The sequence below is a fragment of the Anguilla anguilla genome, chromosome 2 (assembly GCF_013347855.1).
Source record: "Anguilla anguilla isolate fAngAng1 chromosome 2, fAngAng1.pri, whole genome shotgun sequence".
Lineage (NCBI taxonomy): Eukaryota > Metazoa > Chordata > Actinopteri > Anguilliformes > Anguillidae > Anguilla > Anguilla anguilla.
Window position 1 is genome coordinate 52375619 of NC_049202.1, and position 21851 is coordinate 52397469.

Genomic DNA, 21851 nt, shown 5'->3' on the forward strand with positions numbered 1-21851 from the left:
GTTTTCATTTCCTCTGCATGTGTACTGCCCGGTACAGTACTCTACAAAACCTGCATCAGAGCACACATTTATATTAAGTCAATGTATTAACTTCATAGTATTTACTACAGTGCAACACCATACCACATAAAAAAAACATATCAAACTGAAAACAAACATGAATGCAAACACTTTCAACGTTTAACTTCCCATTTTTCCCAATCTGAAAGGTACTCTCAGCAGCCTGTTTCTGCCACAATTTTTTCTTCAAAATGTATTTATTTACAGTTACTCCAATTGCATACACACCTCATTCGTGTGAGCAACCCCCCCCCCACCCCCCACGATGGTGAGTCTGTCTCAGTGCCACAAAAGGAACATCTGAGAAAGAGGAATTGGCCTGAGGCCTCATCAACTACCCCTTCATGCAGTGAGGGGGTAGATTTATTCCACTATAGTGCTAACGTGGAATATTTTTATTAACCATGTAAGAGCAAAACCAAAAATATTATGGATGAATTCAAACTCTGCCTACATAGGCTGTTAAATTTCTCATCAATGTAATTACATAATAGATTAATTGTACAATGAATGATTACCTCTAATTCATGAGCCAAGCATAATGTTTTCCATAATGATGACCTGCAATGGTGAAACAGTACAATTAACTAGCTAGCCAAAGCACAGCAAATGCTCAACTATTATTATTGCTATCTACCTTAATAGCTCATTAAAATAGATTAAGACTGCTAGAAAACTGCAAGAAAAAATGTATAATCCAGTTACAAAGATAATTTTGACAAGTTGCATTTAGCCAGCTACAAGACTGAGAATCAATTTGGCCTGTTAATGGCCAAAAAAACCTAAATGTCGGTCTCATTTGACAAATGTATTGGAAGTGATGAGAGCCAGATCTAATGGTCAGGTCAGGTGAGACTAAAAAGTATATTTTTGCCCACACATACTAGCTTGCTGTCGTAAGAGCGTACTTTTTTTGAAAAGGATGTCATGCCTACAGTAAAATATCTTTGATGGGGCTGTTTTGCCTCTACTGGTCCTAAGGCTCTTGTTATGGTCCATGGAATCATAAATTCCAGCAAGTAGCAAGACATTTTGGCCAAACTCCTTTTTGGCAAAGTGTTTACATTGTCATCCGGCAGAGATGTGTTCCCAGCAGACTGTAATACATTATCTGCTGTTGAAAACATTTTTTTGCGAAGAGTGTCGCCATGGTTTCTGCAAGGACTGTCGAGCTGTGGTACACAGACTTTGACTCCGAGTAAGATTATTTTGTGGAGTATTGCAATACATTTCACAGAACACACTGTACAAATAACATGGTACAGATCGTTATGGACAGTCTGTTCTTCAAAGTGTACTTTGAAGTGAAGTTACTGAATTGGCATTAAAAAAGAGATGATTATCAATAATATTGTCATAGTAATGGAGGAACAGAAACAGGAGTGATAGTTCCCTATTTCAAGGAAGGACTAGATATGAGGGAATGGAAATTAAACCCATTATTTAATCATACACTGAGAAAATTACTTTTCCAAGAAACAGACACATATTTCCAGTATTCACTTTGGATAGAAAAGTGATTGCAGCATTGAGCTTTAACAAATAATTAAGATGCTTATTTGTAATGCTGCTTTTTTGCTCTTCTTCCTGTTAAGGTTGCAAACTGTCTGAACTCTGTGACAGAGAATCCATTCTTCAAATACATTTCTGTTGCTCCTGTCTGACTCAATTTTTCACAGGCTTGTAAAATATTTAAGGGGTATTTTATCCAGGCCTGTGTTATCCAGACATTAATCAAGGCTAAACACATTATCAGTCTGACACCAAGGCCACGGTGCACACAAAAGGACAACTTTTGATCTAATATAGCTTTTAAAAAGAGATTTGACCTTTCCTTTGAGTGATCATGCACATACACACAATACCAGGAAAGCATATTTCATTTTTGTGGCAACAAATTTTTTCTTTTTGTTTTTATTATCATTTTGAGATCAAGCACATCAATGCATTAACACATTTGTTTGATATTTACTCATGTGGCGAAATTGTCTACAGCATGATTTATTTATATTAACTTCTTAATATATAAAGAAAGGTTGTTTTGCAATATTTTTTACATTCTTTATAAAATTATTAATATGCTCAGTTGAGGAAAAGGTGCTCTGCCTTCTACAGTAAGGCATACATTGTCTTTCACTTTTGTCATATACAGGCACATGCTATTCTCAGTCATTCCAGTCTGTCATTGCCCTGCCATATATACAATATTTAAATGATCAATCCTTTGTTATTATAAAATAGTTTATTTTTGTTTCAATGTTCCCTCAATAAATTAGGTTAACAGCAAACAACCCATTATCCTGGCCCTTTAACCTAACTGCCATGAAATAATTAACAGATTAGCATCACAGTAGTAGAGATGCGTTACAAAAAACATTTTGGTGATGTAGCTGCTTTCATAAAGGATTTAAACATTGCAACATCTGGCAATGCATTCTGGCCCTCACTGCCAAGCCACATGCAAAGCTGATGCCATCATGTAGGGGATCTGGTGGACTAGTGGAGGTGACAAACATGCCTTTCGTCAAAGGTACATAGCACGCTTTAAAGGCAGAACAAAAAAAAATGTAAGATGTATGCTGCACATGAAGATTAATTTGTTCACCCCTTCACACAAAAATGGAGCTTTCCATAGAGTCTTGTCTCCCTTTGGCAATGTCTCACTTCCGCAGCTATTTCAATAAGAAGCTCTCCTGAGGTCTGAGATGTAAATTCACAAGTTGAAAAGGGTAATGGAATTAGAGATTGCAGCCTCTTTCAGAAATAAGGCACTTAAATTGCTTATTTGTAACAGGTCTGAATTCACTCCATTCTGTGAAAATGTGTGACTATATAAGAATATATGGCACATAAGATGGTGATAGAACCATAACCACCTTGAAGTGTCCTATATTCTCGTATATGCACTGGCATGGAGTGGTTTATATCTCTTATACCATGGCTGCATCTTCATTTTTTCCATGCTAAAGTGCATGAAAAAAATAAAAATAAGACAGTATTTTAAAAACATGTAATCAAGCTCAAAAAACTAAAACCATTATGTACACATAACGATTTTGAATTGCAAATTGGCATCCTGTTGTATGCAAAGTATGTACTTACAGGTATCATGAAGCGGTATCATGAAGACCAGTTGGCTATGTCATTCAGTCTAATCCACATAACTACCCTACATTAATATTTCCAAACTTAATAAATACTGCACCCCTGACCAACAAAATGCATAGCTAGATATAATGTGTTGCAACTATAATATTCGCTGAATAAGAATGCTTTTTCTCCATATATTCAACCTTAGCAATTGGTTTTGTGAGTCAACTGTTATAACCTGTTGCTGTTCCCTGTAGAATGCGATCTCAGCCAATAATAATGCCATAATATTTGGGACAAAGGCATATTTTTTTTTTATCAAAGGATATTTTATACATTTTGGTTTAACCACGTAGAAATAACAGCAATTGTCATACATTGGACGGAATGGCTTTATCTGTTTGGAGTCAAGCTTTTTCTTCAGCATATGAAATGCATGCTCAATTGAATTCAGGTCAGGTGAATAACTTGGCCAGTCAAGAATTTTCCATTTTTTGAAAAACTCCATTGTAGCTTTAGCAGTATGTTTCAGGTCATTGTATTGCTGTAGGAAGCAGGAGCTGAAGATGGCTGCAGTACTGGCCTGGCACAGCATGACCAGAGAAGATACTCACCACCTGTTATGTCTATGGGTCACAGACTTCAAGCAGTGCAACAAATATGCGCAAACATTATCGTGCCCTGAAATGGGGGGCTATGTACAGTATAAAAAGTGTGAAACCAGAATGTATTAAAAAATACCCTTAAATAAAATGGTGAGTTGTTTTTATAATTATTATTATTATTTTTTTTACAAATCTAAAATCTTGGAGTACAGAGACAAAGGGGGGTGGGGGCTATGTATAAAAAGTTCCGTAATTTTTACAAGGTTAAATCAAATTAAAACTGATAATTTGACTACAAATCCAAAATTGGATGGAGTACAGAGCCAGATCAAGAAAAAATATTATTATTTATTATTATATACATAAAGACTATGCCATGGCCTGCAACAGATTGAACTGAAACAATGGGTTCATTAAATGTTTTTCTTCCAAAATGATAACAGGAACAGTGACTTCTCTACACTGCATTTAAACTTATCTGGCAAATGTCCACTGCTGCAAATATATCGCTCCACTGGCTCCCCTCATTACATTCATGATCTAATCAGCAGGGCGACAGATCTGCTTCTGCTAAAGCCTTTCATCTGACAATCTAGCACTCGACTTCTTTTAGCACATTATGACCAACTTGTCAGGATAGGGTCCAGCTACAGTTTAAATTGTCTGTTGTATGCTATCTTGCGTTAATCAAATGAGCATGAGCTATGTAGCCAACAGTAATCAATCAAAGCAGTTTTAAAATTGCTTGTAATTCCCTTATTGCCCAAGGGAGGGAGGGGTAGAATCCTCCTACTTCATATTTTATCATCATATTCTCCTTAGATTCAGCAGAAAAGGTATTTCAGTATTTTGACATTATACATAAGTGTTTTGTATTACAGAAAACATGTTACAGCAAAATATTTCATTTTACATTTCTTGGATGTCCTTTGTCATGTAGGTTTTGGCATTATATTATATATGGTTCTTGAGATTCAGACCGGAAACTCATGTCCCATACAGGGCTCAAAAATAAATAAATAAAAAATAGCCAGGCATGTCTTAGATCTGTTAGCTAAGTTATGTTGTTCATATTAGACATATCTCCCAGAATGCAATAAATACCATGTCACTGTCAACAATTGCTGTGTGAAATTTTAACTTTTGACGTTATGGATTTTCCTTTACATTTCACATTTGCTGGAGGCTGAAATCTGGAAGCCTTTCAATTTATAAATGCATTCATTTCAAAGAAGAAATGAGACTTAATTTGATGGGGAAATTATTTATTTATTTATTTATTTATTTATTTGTTTGTTTGTTTATTTATTTATTTGTTTGTTTGTTTATTGTTATTTGTTTTATATGTATTATGTAAAAATAACAAACAAATACTCAACTTCATAACTGAGAGGAAAGGATTGCTCATTTTCCAGGATTAAAACACACAGAAACAAAGAGCTCATTTACAGTTTGCATTTGTTTTTTCAAGTTCAAAAGCATTTTGTCCATGCTAGATTTTATGCAGGCAAAAATTCTCAAAAAACTGTTTCATCAAATGAGTTTTATCAAGTACTAATCAAAGCTTTGATCTCAATAGCAGCAGATAGCATCAAGCCCACATGACAAAATAAGAAGATTATACTGAAAATATATGAATTGCCTGGAGAAAGTTAACTGCCACATGGAATACAAATACATGCATCACAGAGTGATAAATACAACGAGGTCTGTGTGATTCTCACTTCTAACACTCTTAAATGCACAATATTATATGGATCAATGAACATGAGATGCAGCATGTTTAGAAACATGACACATACCCCAAAACTACAAATGTGTGTGACATAAATGTACAGTAAATAGTCATGCACTGTTTTCTCCAGACATTGAATATATTTACTTTTCTTGTTTTGGCTCTGTACTACAGCACATTGCATTTGAAATGAACCTCTTTTTATGCACCTCTATAAAATGCATGTCAGACAACCTCTGCAAGAATGTAAAGCTTAAGTGACTATGCCGGTAAAATCCAGCAATAATTGATTGCTATTTCCTCCAACAGTTACTTCACCTCAGATTAGGGTTAATTATTTTAGCAGTTCTAGTCATCCATAAAGAGAACAATAAAAGTACATTTGTTGTACAATAAAAAAGCACATTCAATGCCAAAGACCAAATACGCATTTTTCATTATTGCACAATGAGGTATCTGTCTCATTGAATAAGTGTACTAATGAATAACTATCTGTACTCCTACACCTTACCCGGACTGTTGTTTCCCTTGCTGGTTTTTGGGTGTTAAAGATTAAATCATTATGTTGTTCTTTATAATGAAATGAAGTAATAAAATATTTTTTAAATTATTATTACTGAAGTTCATTAACAAATGGAAAGGAAAAGGAAAGTAAAAGAAATTCCCTTTAAATGAAATAACAGTAATCTAGGAAATTTGATTTAAGATGTCCATGATGTCATTTATTTATCCTTCTGGGTCAGTCCTTTGTTGTTCAGCTACACTGTCATTCTAGTATAATTTACCCAGTATAATTTGGCTGTTTGGTCTTGAGGAGCTGAGATTAGTGATTAAACTTATAAATTACATTAATCCTCAATTTGGTCCCAGACAATCAAACCATCCGGTCCTGTGGCTTTAGAGAAGATGCTTGTGGCACATATTAAGTGATTCTGGAACCATTCACAGTTCATTTGGAGCACCAGGAGGAGAATAATATCCCAGAACTAAATAAAGGGTTTTGCCATTGTGATTCACCGAGGGAAGATTTGACTTTGATGGATTCATAATTAGATTCTTATCTCTTTCAAAAAGGCTCAAGTGCCCACTGTATAATTGCACTGCCACATGTCTCCGCTTTTCTTAATGGACTTGGTTCCAATCAATGTTTAATGAAGACCGGCAAATTCAAATCTACAGATTAAGCCTAGACAGATATCACACTGACAGGTAATAGTGTATCATAATTCTATTAGTGTCCAACCAGTCAGGGGGCTTTTCCACACAGGCTCTGGGATTTAGGCACAACAAAATGCATTATTTTTCCTGGTTCTTCATCACATTGTGTGGAGCTATTCAGTATATTGACCACATCTAGTTATACAGTTAATATACAATAAATATAATACTGTAAATTGGAAAATGGTGTGGGGTGTGAAAATTTGACATAAGCCGCGTTTCCACCAAAATTACCCGGAACTTTCAGTCCCAGGAACTACTTTACCAGGAACTAAAAGGTTCCTTCAGCCAATGGTTGTCTGCGTTTCCACCGGGGTCTAAAGTACCGCGAAGATTAGGCAAATTAGCCCACTGACGTTGTCGTCGGTCCATCTGTCATATGATTTCTTCTGTAACCCCATACTACCACCGAAGTAGCCTACATTATTTTCTAATAACCGGGACAGCCCGGAGGGGTTTATTCCACTTATATACAACGGGTTACCAACAATGACTATATATGGTTACTTTTGTATTTATTGATTTTCATATATCCTCTCAAACACATTCATTAACAGCAGAAAACATGCACACGTTGTAAACAATTTGCTGTTTTATTACTTTCTCGTCGTCAATTCCATATAGGCTAATCGCAAAATGACAAGAATAGAACGAAAACTCGGACTTGCGTGAAAATGTAAATTAGTAGTGGTACAGCCACCGTTTGCTTTCCTTCGAAGTTGCTGGTAGCCGAGCAGCGAAGTGTGCCCTCCAGATGCGAACCATGCACCATAAATGAGCCCATAGTCTTCCTGGTCTTTTCGTGGAATTGAAAAATGGCAGTAAAATTGAGTAAAATTACGGCAGTCTGAAAAAGCTAAAGCGAAGATTACTAGAATTAACCTGTTATTTTACCCGGATAAAAAGTGCGGAAGGTGATTTCCAGTTTGCTTGTACTGTATCACCAATGTTAATTATGCAGAACTACCGCATACCTCACATAAATGTATCAAACGTTTTGAGTCAATTACAACGGGCTAACAAAGAAAATCCGGAAGAAAATATTCAGCAACCGAATTAATCCGTTTGAATGTTTTGGTAGCCTACGTAATATGCTGTCCCAGCACGAATGCTTAGCATTTTATAAAACGAATACTAAAGCAAGAAAAGAACAGAAGAGCACACGTTATAATTCCAAGACGTTGACAGGTTATAACCAAAAGTAGGCTACTGCGCCGCATAACATACAAGTTTGATTTGAAGTTATTATGAAAATAAATTGGTTTGCCGCTGCATATTTTCAAACATGGCGGGTAATGGCGGAAAATAAATACAACACAAATGCTACGAGTACTCGACCAATCAGAAATGTTCAGCGCTGCAAGCTCCACCCAAAAGGTTCCTGTACTTTCGGAAAGTACGACCCCCTGAGCAGGAACGTTTTGGGGGGTAAAACAAAGCCCCCAGAACTAAATTTAGACCCTAGTTCCTGCGGTGGAAACGCACTGAGTTCCTCAAAAGGTTCCTAGTTCCGGGGTATAGTTCCTGCGGTGGAAACGCGGCTATAGTGTCATTGGATTCAGGACTTTCTGTTTGACAGAAAGCAGGTTGTCAAAGTGGTAACTGTATCTCTACGCTTATGACTCTGAACACGAGTGTCCCCCCAGGGATGTGTATTGTCACCCCTTTTATGTTCTATGTGCACAAACAACTGTAGATCACACTCTAAAAATGTACAACTTTGCTGATGACACAACAGTGGTGGGCTTAATCATGGTCATGAGATTATGAGATCAGCTTTCCATAAGGAACTGGAGGAGCTGGGTGGTGTAACATGCACAATCCATAACTCAACATCTCAACAACTACAGTAAAGAGCTGGTGACTTCAGGTAGAAGTCTGTGTATAATCTTCTAACACACTTCATTAAAGGACAAGAAGTGGAGAGGGTCAACTACTGGTAACTTGGATTACCATTTTTCACACTCTGACATAGGACTTAAACACCAGTCTTATAATCAGTAAAGCACACCAGCATAGACTGTTTCCTCAGGCAGCTGAAAAAGTTGGTGTCTGCTGTAAATCAATGACTCACTTGTACTTGTTCAGGTGTGATTGAGTGTGCTTCTCAACGGCTCAGGAGAAGGTCCTGCTTTTAAAGGGGTAAGCATCGGAGTGTCAAAACTTACTCTGTAGCCATTAGGCATTTGAACTCAGAAATTGCTCTAAATGCGCAAGCATATTAAGATATGTAGGCAACTGCAGTCCAGGGAACGACACAAGAACAATAGCATCAAAAAAGCTATTTGCACTCTCTGAATACTGCAGAATTAAAATGTCTTTCAAAAAAAAAAAAAAAAAAACCTTTAAGACCTGCATTATGCGGCCCATAATGGTTGTGGTCCTAAATGACCGCATAGACCGTTTATGCCAGCAGCCAGCTGGGCTGTGCAGTTTGGAAAATAAACTGATGCTTAAATAAACTAGCAAAAACTATTGGAATGACATGTATAGATGGTACTTTTCCCTCATCCCTTTCTTTTTTAAACCCATTATCCACAATTTTTGAAATTCCGCTCATGGGACCAAACCAAAAGTTCCATACATTACCACATCCCGTGTTTCCTATACTGCAGTCACCATCATAGTGAGTATAAGAACCACGCAGGGGCATTAAATAAAAACTCCAACCCACTCTCTTGCTTCTGTATGTTTTTACTTTTGTTATGATGTTTTGCTAAAAATTACCTTTAAGACCATCATTATTATAGATTATGATAGATTTTTTGATTGGGGAAAGATTACATTCAGCTCAATAAGCAATGATTATGTTGCAGGGAAAAATAGCATTTTCAAGTGTTCAGTCATCCAAATGAGTGTTTTCACATACATATGTAACCCAGTGTCTTGCCTACCTCAAGTTTAAATAAACCATTTCACTGTGTCTTCTTTTATGTTAGTTAATAAACACTGTTAAATATTGTTACTTTAAAAAAGATTTTAAGAGACTATGAAAAATAGTGATATTTGGGTACGGATCACAAGAGTATCGACTTCATTTTTCAAATACAGACTTTATTTAGAATAGGAACAGAAATTAAACATTCTTAAAAACCATTTCAGATTCGGAGAAGGAGCCTGTTGTCAGAATTTATGAGTGCCCCATTTTGAGGATACAAATATAACCAAATATGCACAAGATGGTGAATCAAGGATCACACAATAAGCATCTCTAATAATTTAAATTATAAGTCATAACAAAGTAAACCTCTAAGGAGGCATGGGGCACAAAAGACCAGATGATGCTTTGTCAATCCTGTGTTAAATCATTGTAGTATTTCCATGAAATATGCATTGGCCATACGTCCCATTTACCTCAGGCTAGGCTATCTAGGTGCTGGCACAGTAAAATAATTATGTTCATGGAGTGCTCATTTAAATCAAATAATTGGCCAGTGATATTACCCTCATTAGCCAGTGCAGTCACATTTTTCCATTAAGAAACCATAAGCCCATTGCAAGTTACTTGTGCCAGCAATGTTTAAATTGATTTGGACACACCTTTTTAGATCCGCAAGAGGCACTTTTTGTACTTTTGATAACCACATTTGTTTCCTCAAAGTAAGGCCTGAGGGTTTTCCGTAACAAGCCTTAAAATGAGATGCAATTAATTCACCATGTGTAACTTCAATTATGAAAATAAAATATGCAATGTTGGGCAAAATATTCAACATTCAACTTTCTTTCAACTATTTTATGTTTTATCTTGATATATCTAATACCAGTATACACTATATGACTGAATAAATGTGGATACCTGACATCCAACATCTCATCCAAAATCATGAGCATTAATATGACGTTGGTCCACCCTTTTCTGCTATAACAACCTCCACTCATCTGGGAAGACTTTATACTAGATGTTGGACCATTGCTGCAGGGATCTGCTTCCATTCAGCCAGAAGAGCATTAGTGAGGTTGGGCACCGACTGGGCAATTAGGCCTGGTTTGTAGTTGGCTTTCCAGGTCTTGGATGGAATTGAGGTCAGGGCTCTGTGCAGGCCAGTCATGTACTTCCACACCGTTCTCGACAAACCATTTCTATATGGACCTCGCTGCGTGCCTGCTGGCTTTGTCACAGCTGAAGCAGGAAAGGGCCTTCTCCAAACTGAATTGTCTAGAATGTGATTGTATGCTGTAGCATTAAGATTTGCCTTCACCAAAACTAAGGGGCCTAGCCCAAACCATGAACAACAGCCCCAGACCAAGGGGTGTCCATATACTTTTGGTCATATACTGTAGTGTATATAGGTGTATTTAAATGCAACATATTTTGGCTATTCATATGATATATGAACAATAGTCTGAATTTTCAGATTGGATTTCATATGGCTAAAATGTTTTATTGTTAATAATCCAAGCGGTAGCCCAAATTTATCTACTCAAGACTTAAATAAGATTAAAATATTTTCCCTTTGAGACTTCCTGTGGTGGTGTAGAAATTGTGTTTATGCTTTGATTATTATTATGCTGTTTTTCTGCTATCATTATATTAAAAAATGACAATATTTGTACCCCTACTTTTTAATTATGACATTGGTATGTCTGAGCAGATAACTGCCACACTCACTCTTTTAGATAACATCTCAGCTTCATAAGAAACTACCCTTCCCGTCTGTATGTTGTTCCTGGGATTTTGTATCATAAATATCCATTGTGTCCAGTTTACAGTTGTCTCACTTGCATACTTAATTTCTGTTGGTAATATTTATAATGATACAAAACACATGTAACACAGCACAGCTTTTTCAAATGAAGTTACCTGCCACATTTTTATAATCTTATTGAAAATGTTCCGTATTTCAAGTTTCAATGCAGATAGCACCCTGCTTTGGAATTAGCACACACTGTCATGTGTCTTTGAAGTTATTTTAAACTACAGTAAATTATAAAACAAATCGTACATGGTCTCCAGATGTCCTTATACACTGTGACTAGAATAACTTACAGCATCAATTTATGCAGCTGGACAGTCACTGAGGACTTTTAGGTTCAGAATCATTCTTAAGGATTCAGTAATAATACCCCACACAGGATTTTAACCTGCAGACTCCTGGACGTGAGCCCAGGCTCCTGCCCACAAAATCATACTCAGAATGTATTATACTGTCTGCAGTCTTGGCTAAACAATGTAGTAAAGCTTAGCACCATACAGGTTTTTCAGTTCCAAATGTTCCTTATGCAGGGACTTTCCTTATGCAGGGAAATTACATTTGACAGTTTCTGTTTCATGTGGATGTACTTATTCCAAAGAGCTCTATATACATTTTTAATATAATTTCATATACCAATATAACCATGTAAAATTTTATAAACTATAGCACTCCACTCAAACTTCACTTATGTATTTGATATGTATTTGCTGATATCAGCATAATTGCAATACAAGGATGTGTTTAAGTTGTTTCCATTTATCCATTAGAAAATAACAAGTTTGTCTGTACTTTAAAAGCTGAATGTTTCAGCTTTGAAAAACAGCTCTATTTTAAAAGGATCTATTTTCATTTTTAAGTTTTTTTTTTTTTTTAAGTCCAAAATGGGTGATTTTACAACTGGGCTTTTACAGATTATGAATTTTCCACTGAAAGACAAATAAATGAGTGATGAAAAAACAGATCTTCATTTATAGTTATCTACAGTATATGTAAGAGTAATCCTCATTCGGTATTTATGAAAAAAAAGGTATTCACATTTAATCTTTCAGATATTGTAGGTTAGCTTTGCTTAACTGAGGTTAATTATAATAATATTCAGATATAATTATATTCTGAAGAATGTTATATAATTAATTCAAGATGATATAAAGATGGGTTCTGTCAGTCATGATAATCTGAAAACACTGACATGTGACTTGCATACTAAAACAACCAAAAAACATACAGTCATACATCCAGAATGTGTTTTTTTTTTTTTTAAATTGAAGGACAGAGACGTAAATTCAAGATACTGTATTTAAACCCATATGCAATGCATATTGTGTGCAGCTCTGTTTGAACATTTGTTTTTTAGTTATTAAAAAGATACCACCCTTCTAGGATCAACAATAATGAAAATTGCCTCAGTTTGTCTGAACATTCCTCACTCCTGCAAGGAGTATTAAAGCGTTTAAAGCACAGAATCACAATGAATAATGAATTTTAATCATCATTCAGGTGTGGAGATATTCAGACCAGCGATATGGTTCTCATTCCTGCACTGACAGTGCGTTCCCCAGTGTGCTGGATATGAATAGCTGTCTCCAGCTCTTATGACCACTTGAGCGGCTGCTTCTGTCAGGCAGTCTTACATGGTGCGGCTCCAGTGCCCTCGTGCAATTTGGCTTCGGAGCGAATTTGGCTGAACACGCCAGTCCCGATATTACCAAGCAAATTAAATCGGGGATGGGAGTTAGGGGAGTTCGTATAATCCTGTCGGAAACACAGAGCACCTCTCAAGTCTGTCTGCCGAGAGATCAGGCTACCCTTGGAGGAACATCATTAATTGGTTAAGGATGTGTAGTGTTGACAGGGCTTTATTCTCTTTTTTTTCTCAGGAAAGAATGTAATATCCTACGGGGAGACAATGAACATGAATGTTTGCCACTCACTGACAGTTGTCTATTGTTGCATAGTACACACACCATGAGGACTGAAAGGAATTTTTTGCAGTGGATAATGAAGTTGATATTGATGAATGTAGAGACAGTTTTACAAGAAGAGATTATCAGAAAGAAAATTACAGTTTTACATTTCACAGATGAAACATATTCAGCGCTTGTGGCTTTCAACTGTGATGCCTATGACAATCTATCACATAATAGAACAGATCACTGTCTCTTTAAAGGGCAATTGATGATGCACTCTGATATTATATTATCAATAGCTAGCACACTGCCACCATATCTCTGTTACAGCCTGAATGTACATACTCTACACTTCATCATTATTTTCCAAGGAATATACATACTGTTCTTAAAATACATTTAAATTATGAGATGATTACAAAACTGTTATTGTTTTAACTCAAAGCATGTCCCAAAATTGATGGTTATCTCTGATTATTTTTCATACTTGCATTTGATTCTCAGGGTTTAGCAGGCTATTTTCAAACCATTTTATATGTTCACATTAAACAGAACTAATCAATTCTGAATTAGACAGATAATAAGAAGTAATTTTAATTGCAGATACAGGTGTCAAACTTTAGTTCCACAAAATGTAAAACTGATCTGATAAAAATAGTTTTTTTTTGTATTGAAACAAACCAAGAAATACAGAATTAACTTCATATAAAGTGCTGTCACTGAGTTTATTTACATTGATTATTTCTCATTTTTATGTGCTGCAAAGACAAATTAAAATATAGCTGCAAGCAGCAATGCAGGGTCCTATGAACACGTCCAAGCCGGGTAAATACTAGGCGAAGGAGAAAAGAGTCCTAGCGGCATAGATTTCAGGATTTTGGACAATCTACATACCTGTGCGTGAGACGATCCAACTTCCGGTTCATGAGAAACATTACTTAGAAATATGAATGTGCATTAGCATGAAGTGCTAATTTGTCATGCCACAAATCACGCAATTTTTAATGAAACGACTTGTCCTTATCACCTTTGATGGAGAGAATACCCAAGAGTACACATGTGCGATGGTGACGGAATCAGGTAAAGCGTTCATGAGAAGATGAGTTTTATAGCGTTATATTAGCATTAGCTTCCCGCCAAAATTTCAAATGCCTGTAATTTCCTTGGTTTTTGAGATATCTGCAACTGCTTCGACATGGTACAACATGGTAGTGCCCTCTTCATGCCCAGTCCATTTCAAGTCCCTAGATTATTGTTGTAAAAAGTTATAAGCACTTGAAATTTGCATTATATTAGCATTAGCATTAGCTTCCCACCCGAATTTCAAATGCCTGTAATTTCCTTGTTTTCTGAGATATCTGCAACTGCGTTGAGATGGTACAACATGGTAGTTCCCTCTTCATGCCCAGTCTGTTTCAAGTCCCTAGATTATTCTTGTAAAAGGTTATAAGCATTTGAAATTTGTGGCCAAATTTTGTTTTTTTTTAAATACCAGTCTCTCCGCCATCTTGGAATGGAGCTGCTAACACCCTATGGGGAGACATGCACCATACACGTATATGGGCAATTTCGGACCAATCGGACTTATGGTTAATTAGAAGAAACTTTTTATAGGTTTTGCCAAATTTTCAATCTGCAGAAAAATCCATCATGGTGGACATTATGGGTTCTTGAGGCATATTTGTTCCTCATGAGAAATGACACAAGTACACCTGTTTTCATGAATTTTCATCAAACAGGGTGAAAATGCCAGCATTTTGAAATTTGCGTTTTGAATCGGTTACTATAGCGCCACCTATGGACGAATCATGGTCATTCTTTCTGGCATAGTTACTCATGGTCTCTAGTTTCAACCTGGTAATTTATATCATTTTTGGTCAAGGACATTTTGAGTTATTTGACCAAGTCCAGGAAAAGAATAATAATAATAAATAATAATAATAATAATAATAATAATAATTAATAATACTAACAAAAACAATCGGGTTCCTTCTTCGTAGGACCCCTAATTAAATGGACAACAGCTTGTGATGAAAAGTTTCAAAACCTGGACTAGTTTAGTCAATGTGTACTGGAATAGTTTAACGAATAGCCCAGCAGCAAGAACATTGTCATCATCAGTAACAGTTTCAAGATTGCCTCTCATTGGAAGTTTGTTTACTGTCAAGAATCGACCACCTCTCCAATACTTTTCACATAGTAACAATCAGCGTTGCCAGGTGTACGATAATTATCGTATTTGTACCATAATTTTACCCTCTGTACGATCAATAATGCCAAAAAGTGCCCAAATGTAGGCTACGATAATTTCGCCTTTTGACAAAGAATTAATTTACTAAATTCCCTGGCTGCTGATTCAGGATCCGGTTTGCCTTTTCACATACAGTATACCATGAATTGTAATGCTACAACTCTCAATTATAACAATTACATGTTTGAGCGATTGTGATTTAATTGTAGGCTATTTGACAACATCCGTAGGCCAGGCTTTTTAGTGTTAGTCTCATTCATTTGAGTAGGGTCCAGGAAGTTGCCTGCTTCCACGCAGCGTATGTGGTGGGCAAATGTTTTTCTCCCCTTTTTGACCTTTGGTATTGCACTCATTGGCTGAAGTATGTGAGTAGGCCTGTTAAACAAGGTTGTTATTTACACCTGTGATTTCTCTTTTTTGGCCGTGTACGATAATTTTCTTTAAAATCCGATAATTTTAAGCCTCCGGGAGGCTACGATAGTTTAATATTTCCCACCTGGCAACGATTCTTCTTGATTTGTTGGGGACCTAATAAGGACGCAACAATTTCACCCTTCTCCTGCCTTCTGCGAAATTCCACCTATGCAGAAGTAGCTTGCAAATGACCCTGACTTGATGCATGCTTTTGTGGACCCCTGTCGCGTTCAAGTGCCATTTTCCAGTTTGTGAATCCAGTAGAGATGAACACGTTATCTTTGTCATTAGCTGGAGGACTACTAAAAACACGACAGGGAAAACAAAAGCATGCATCTTTCTTGATGGAGTATTCAAGCCAGGGCCTGGACTGATACCAAGCGGCTTGAAAGCATCTCTCCCTACCACTAATTAGTCGGCGGGGGTATGACTTTAAAAGTGGTCGACTTGCCGTGTTTCGGTTTAAATCGTCGGCGACATTAGCAGCGCCACTACTGCAAGGTTGACCAGCATCTTTAGCCCCGCCGCTAACGTTATCGATGGCGTTACTAGGTCGACTGTTTTGTACATTTGTATTAATGAATTATATGGGGAATTTTTTAAAAAATTCTAGAGAGAGACACTGTAGTTAATATGCAAATCGCCAGGATGGCCAAGCTTGTGATTGGTTGGGCCAGGCCCAACATGGCCCAACCGTGGAGCCGGGACTGGCTTCAATTAGGGTTTAGGGCTCAAACTAGGGTACAGCTAGGGTTTGGGTTAGGATTAGGGTTAGGAAAATGATAAGTCTGAGGGTTGAGGCAAGTTTACGGTTGTGTTTAGCAGCTTGAAGAAAGGTTAGGACATGGGTTTGTTAATGATTTTGAATGAACCAAAAAATTTCTCTACTAGCATGTGTACCTATGACCATACAAAAGGTGTAATAAATGCATGTTTTTTTAAGGAGAACATTTATGTTTTTTAAATGACCTCATACAAATTATTTTGTATTTGTAGTATTGTATTCATGATATTTACCTTGTTTTCCATCAATATAAAATGGGTTTTCTGATGTTTTCAAAGGTACCAATGGCTTCAATTAGGGTTTAGCGCTCAAAATAGGGTTCAGCTAGGGTTAGGGTTAGGAAATCGGTAAGTCTGAGGGTTGAGGCAAGTTCACGGTCGTGTTTAGCAGCGTGAAGAAAGTTTAGGACATGGGTTTGTTAATGATTTTGAATGAACCAAAAAATTTCTATAGTAGCATGTGTACCTATGACCATTAAAATGGTGTAATATATGCATTTCTTTTTAGGGAGAACTTTTTTGTTATTTAAATGACCTTATACATATTTTTTTGCTTTTGAATTATAGTTTTCTTGATATTTACCTTGTTTTCCATCATTTTTAAATGGGTTTTCTGATGTTTTCAATTTTACCAATGGCTTCAAATAGGCGTCAGGGCTCAAACTAGGGTTCAGCTAGGGTTAGGGTTAGGGTTAGGGTTAGGAAATCGGTAAGTCTGAGGGTTGAGGCAAGTTCACGGTCGTGTTTAGCAGCTTGAAGAAAGGTTAGGACATGGGTTTGTTAATGATTTTGAATGAACCAAAAAATTTCTATAGTAGCATGTGTACCTATGACCATTAAAATGGTGTAATAAATGCATTTCTTTTTAGGGAGAACTTTTTTGTTATTTAAATGACCTCATACATATTATTTTGTATTTGTATTATTGTATTCATGATATTTACCTTGTTTTCCATCAATATAAAATGGGTTTTCTGATGTTTTCAAAGGTACCAATGGCTTCAATTAGGGTTTAGCGCTCAAAATAGGGTTCAGCTAGGGTTAGGGTTAGGAAATCGGTAAGTCTGAGGGTTGAGGCAAGTTCACGGTCGTGTTTAGCAGCTTGAAGAAAGTTTAGGACATGGGTTTGTTAATGATTTTGAATGAACCAAAAAATGTCTATAGTAGCATGTGTACCTATGACCATTAAAATGGTGTAATATATGCATTTCTTTTAAGGGAGAACTTTTTTGTTATTTAAATGACCTTATACATATTTTTTTGCTTTTGAATTATAGTTTTCTTGATATTTACCTTGTTTTCCATCATTTTTAAATGGGTTTTCTGATGATTTCAATTTTACCAATGGCTTCAAATAGGCGTCAGGCCTCAAACTAGGGTTCAGCTAGGGTTAGGGTTAGGGTTAGGGTTAGGAAATCGGTAAGTCTAAGGGTTGAGGCAAGTTCACAGTCGTGTTTAGCAGCTTGAAGAAAGGTTAGGACATGGGTTTGTTAATGATTTTGAATGAACCAAAAAATTTCTAGAGTAGCATGTGTACCTATGACAAGAAAAAATGTCTAATGAATGCATATTTTTTTAGGGAGAACTTTTTTGTTATTTAAATGACCTCATACATATTTTTTTGCTTTTAAATTACAGTTTTCTTGATATTTACCTTGTTTTCCATCATTTTTAAATGGGTTTTCTGATGTTTTCAATTTTACCAATGGCTTCAAATAGGGTTCAGGGCTCAAACTAGGGTATAGCTAGGGTTAGGGTTAGGGTTAGGGTTAGGAAATCAGTAAGTCTGAGGGTTGAGGCAAGTTCACGGTCGTGTTTAGCAGCTTGAAGAAAGGTTAGGACATGGGTTTGTTAATGATTTTGAATGAACCAAAAAATTTCTATAGTAGCATGTGTACCTATGACAAGAAAAACGTCTAATGAATGCATATTTTTTTAGGGAGAACTTTTTATTTATTTAAATGACCTCATACATATTTTTTTGCTTTTGAATTATAGTTTTCTTGATATTTACCTTGTTTGCCATCATTTTTAAATGGGTTTTCTGATGTTTTCAATTTTACCAATGGCTTCAAATAGGCGTCAGGGCTCAAACTAGGGTTCAGCTAGGGTTAGGGTTAGGGTTAGGGTTAGGAAATCGGTAAATCTAAGGGTTGAGGCAAGTTCACAGTCGTGTTTAGCAGCTTGAAGAAAGGTTAGGACATGGGTTTGTTAATGATTTTGAATGAACCAAAATATTTCTATAGTAGCATGTGTCCATATGACCATTAAAATGGTGTAATAAATGCATGTTTTTTTTAGGGAGAACTTTTTTGTTATTTAAATGACCTTATACATATTTTTTTGCTTTTGAATGATAGTTTTCTTGATATTTACCTTGTTTTCCATCATTTTTAAATGGGTTTTCTGATGTTTTCAATTTTACCAATGGCTTCAAATAGGCGTCAGGCCTCAAACTAGGGTTCAGCTAGGGTTAGGGTTAGGGTTAGGGTTAGGATATCGGTAAGTCTAAGGGTTGAGGCAAGTTCACAGTCGTGTTTAGCAGCTTGAAGAAAGGTTAGGACATGGGTTTGTTAATGATTTTGAATTAACCAAAATATTTCTCTACTAGCATGTGTACCTATGACCATTAAAATGGTGTAATATATGCATGTTTTTTTTATTAGAACATTTATGTTTTTTAAATGACCTCATACATATTATTTTGTATTTGTATTATTGTATTCATGATATTTACCTTGTTTTCCATCAATATAAAATGGGTTTTCTGATGTTTTCAAAGGTACCAATGGCTTCAATTAGGGTTTAGCGCTCAAAATAGGGTTCAGCTAGGGTTAGGGTTAGGAAATCGGTAAGTCTGAGGGTTGAGGCAAGTTCACGGTCGTGTTTAGCAGCTTGAAGAAAGGTTAGGACATGGGTTTGTTAATGATTTTGAATGAACCAAAAAATGTCTATAGTAGCATGTGTACCTATGACCATTAAAATGGTGTAATATATGCATTTCTTTTTAGGGAGAACTTTTTTGTTATTTAAATGACCTTATACATATTTTTTTTGCTTTTGAATTATAGTTTTCTTGATATTTACCTTGTTTTCCATCATTTTAAAATGGGTTTTCTGATGTTTTCAATTTTACCAATGGCTTCAAATAGGCGTCAGGGCTCAAACTAGGGTTCAGCTAGGGTTAGGGTTAGGGTTAGGGTTAGGAAATCGGTAAGTCTGAGGGTTGAGGCAAGTTCACGGTCGTGTTTAGCAGCTTGAAGAAAGGTTAGGACATGGGTTTGTTAATGATTTTGAATGAACCAAAAAATTTCTATAGTAGCATGTGTACCTATGACAAGAAAAAATGTCTAATGAATGCATATTTTTTTAGGGAGAACTTTTTTGTTATTTAAATGACCTCATACATATTTTTTTGCTTTTGAATTTTAGTTTTCTTGATATTTACCTTGTTTTCCATCAATTTTAAATCGGTTTTCTGATGTTTTCAATTTTACCAATGGCTTCAAATAGGGTTCAGGGCTCAAACTAGGGTACGGTTAGGGTTAGGGTTAGGAAATCGGTAAGTCTGAGAGTTGAGGGAAGTTCACGGTTGTGTTTAGCAGCTTGAAGAAAGGTTAGGACATGGGTTTGTTAATGATTTTGAATGAACCAAAAAATTTCTATAGTAGCATGTGTACCTATGACCATACAAAATGTGTAATAAATGCATGTCTTTTTAGGGAGAACTTTTTTGTTATTTAAATGACCTCATACATACTTTTTTGCTTTTGAATTACAGTTTTCTTGATATTTACCTTGTTTTCCATCATTTTTAAATGGGTTTTCTGATGTTTTCAAAGGTACCAATGGCTTCAATTAGGGTTTAGCGCTCAAACTAGGGTTCAGCTAGGGTTAGGGTTAGGAAAACGGTAAGTCTGAGGGTTGAGGCAAGTTTACGGTTGTGTTTAGCAGCTTGAAGAAAGGTTAGGACATGGGTTTGTTAATGATTTTGAATGAACCAAAAAATTTCTATAGTAGCATGTGTACCTATGACCATTAAAATGGTGTAAGACATGCATTTCTTTTTAGGGAGAACTTTTTTGTTATTTAAATGACCTTATACATATTTTTTTGCTTTTGAATCATAGTTTTCTTGATATTTACCTTGTTTTCCATCATTTTTAAATGGGTTTTCTGATGTTTTCAATTTTACCAATGGCTTCAAATAGGGTTCAGGGCTCAAACTAGGGTATAGCTAGGGTTAGGGTTAGGGTTAGGGTTAGGAAATCGGTAAGTCTGAGGGTTGAGGCAAGTTCACGGTCGTGTTTAGCAGCTTGAAGAAAGGTTAGGACATGGGTTTGTTAATGATTTTGAATTAACCAAAATATTTCTCTACTAGCATGTGTGCCTATGACCATTAAAATGGTGTAATAAATGCATGTTTTTTTTAGGGAGAACTTTTTTGTTATTTAAATGACCTCATACATATTTTTTTGCTTTTGAATTATAGTTTTCTTGATATTTACCTTGTTTTCCATCATTTTTAAATGGGTTTTCTGATGTTTTCAATTTTACCAATGGCTTCAAATAGGCGTCAGGGCTCAAACTAGGGTTCACCTAGGGTTAGGGTTAGGGTTAGGGTTAGGAAATCGGTATGTCTAAGGGTTGAGGCAAGTTCACAGTCGTGTTTAGCAGCTTGAAGAAAGGTTAGGACATGGGTTTGTTAATGATTTTGAATTAACCAAAATATTTCTCTACTAGCATGTGTACCTATGACCATTAAAATGGTGTAATATATGCATGTTTTTTTTATTAGAACATTTATGTTTTTTAAATGACCTCATACATATTATTTTGTATTTGTATTATTGTATTCATGATATTTACCTTGTTTTCCATCAATATAAAATGGGTTTTCTGATGTTTTCAAAGGTACCAATGGCTTCAATTAGGGTTTAGCGCTCAAAATAGGGTTCAGCTAGGGTTAGGGTTAGGAAAACGGTAAGTCTGAGGGTTGAGGCAAGTTTACGGTTGTGTTCAGCAGCTTGAAGAAAGGTTGGGACATGAGTTTTATTGATTTTGAATGAACCAAAAAAAATGTCTAGTAGCATG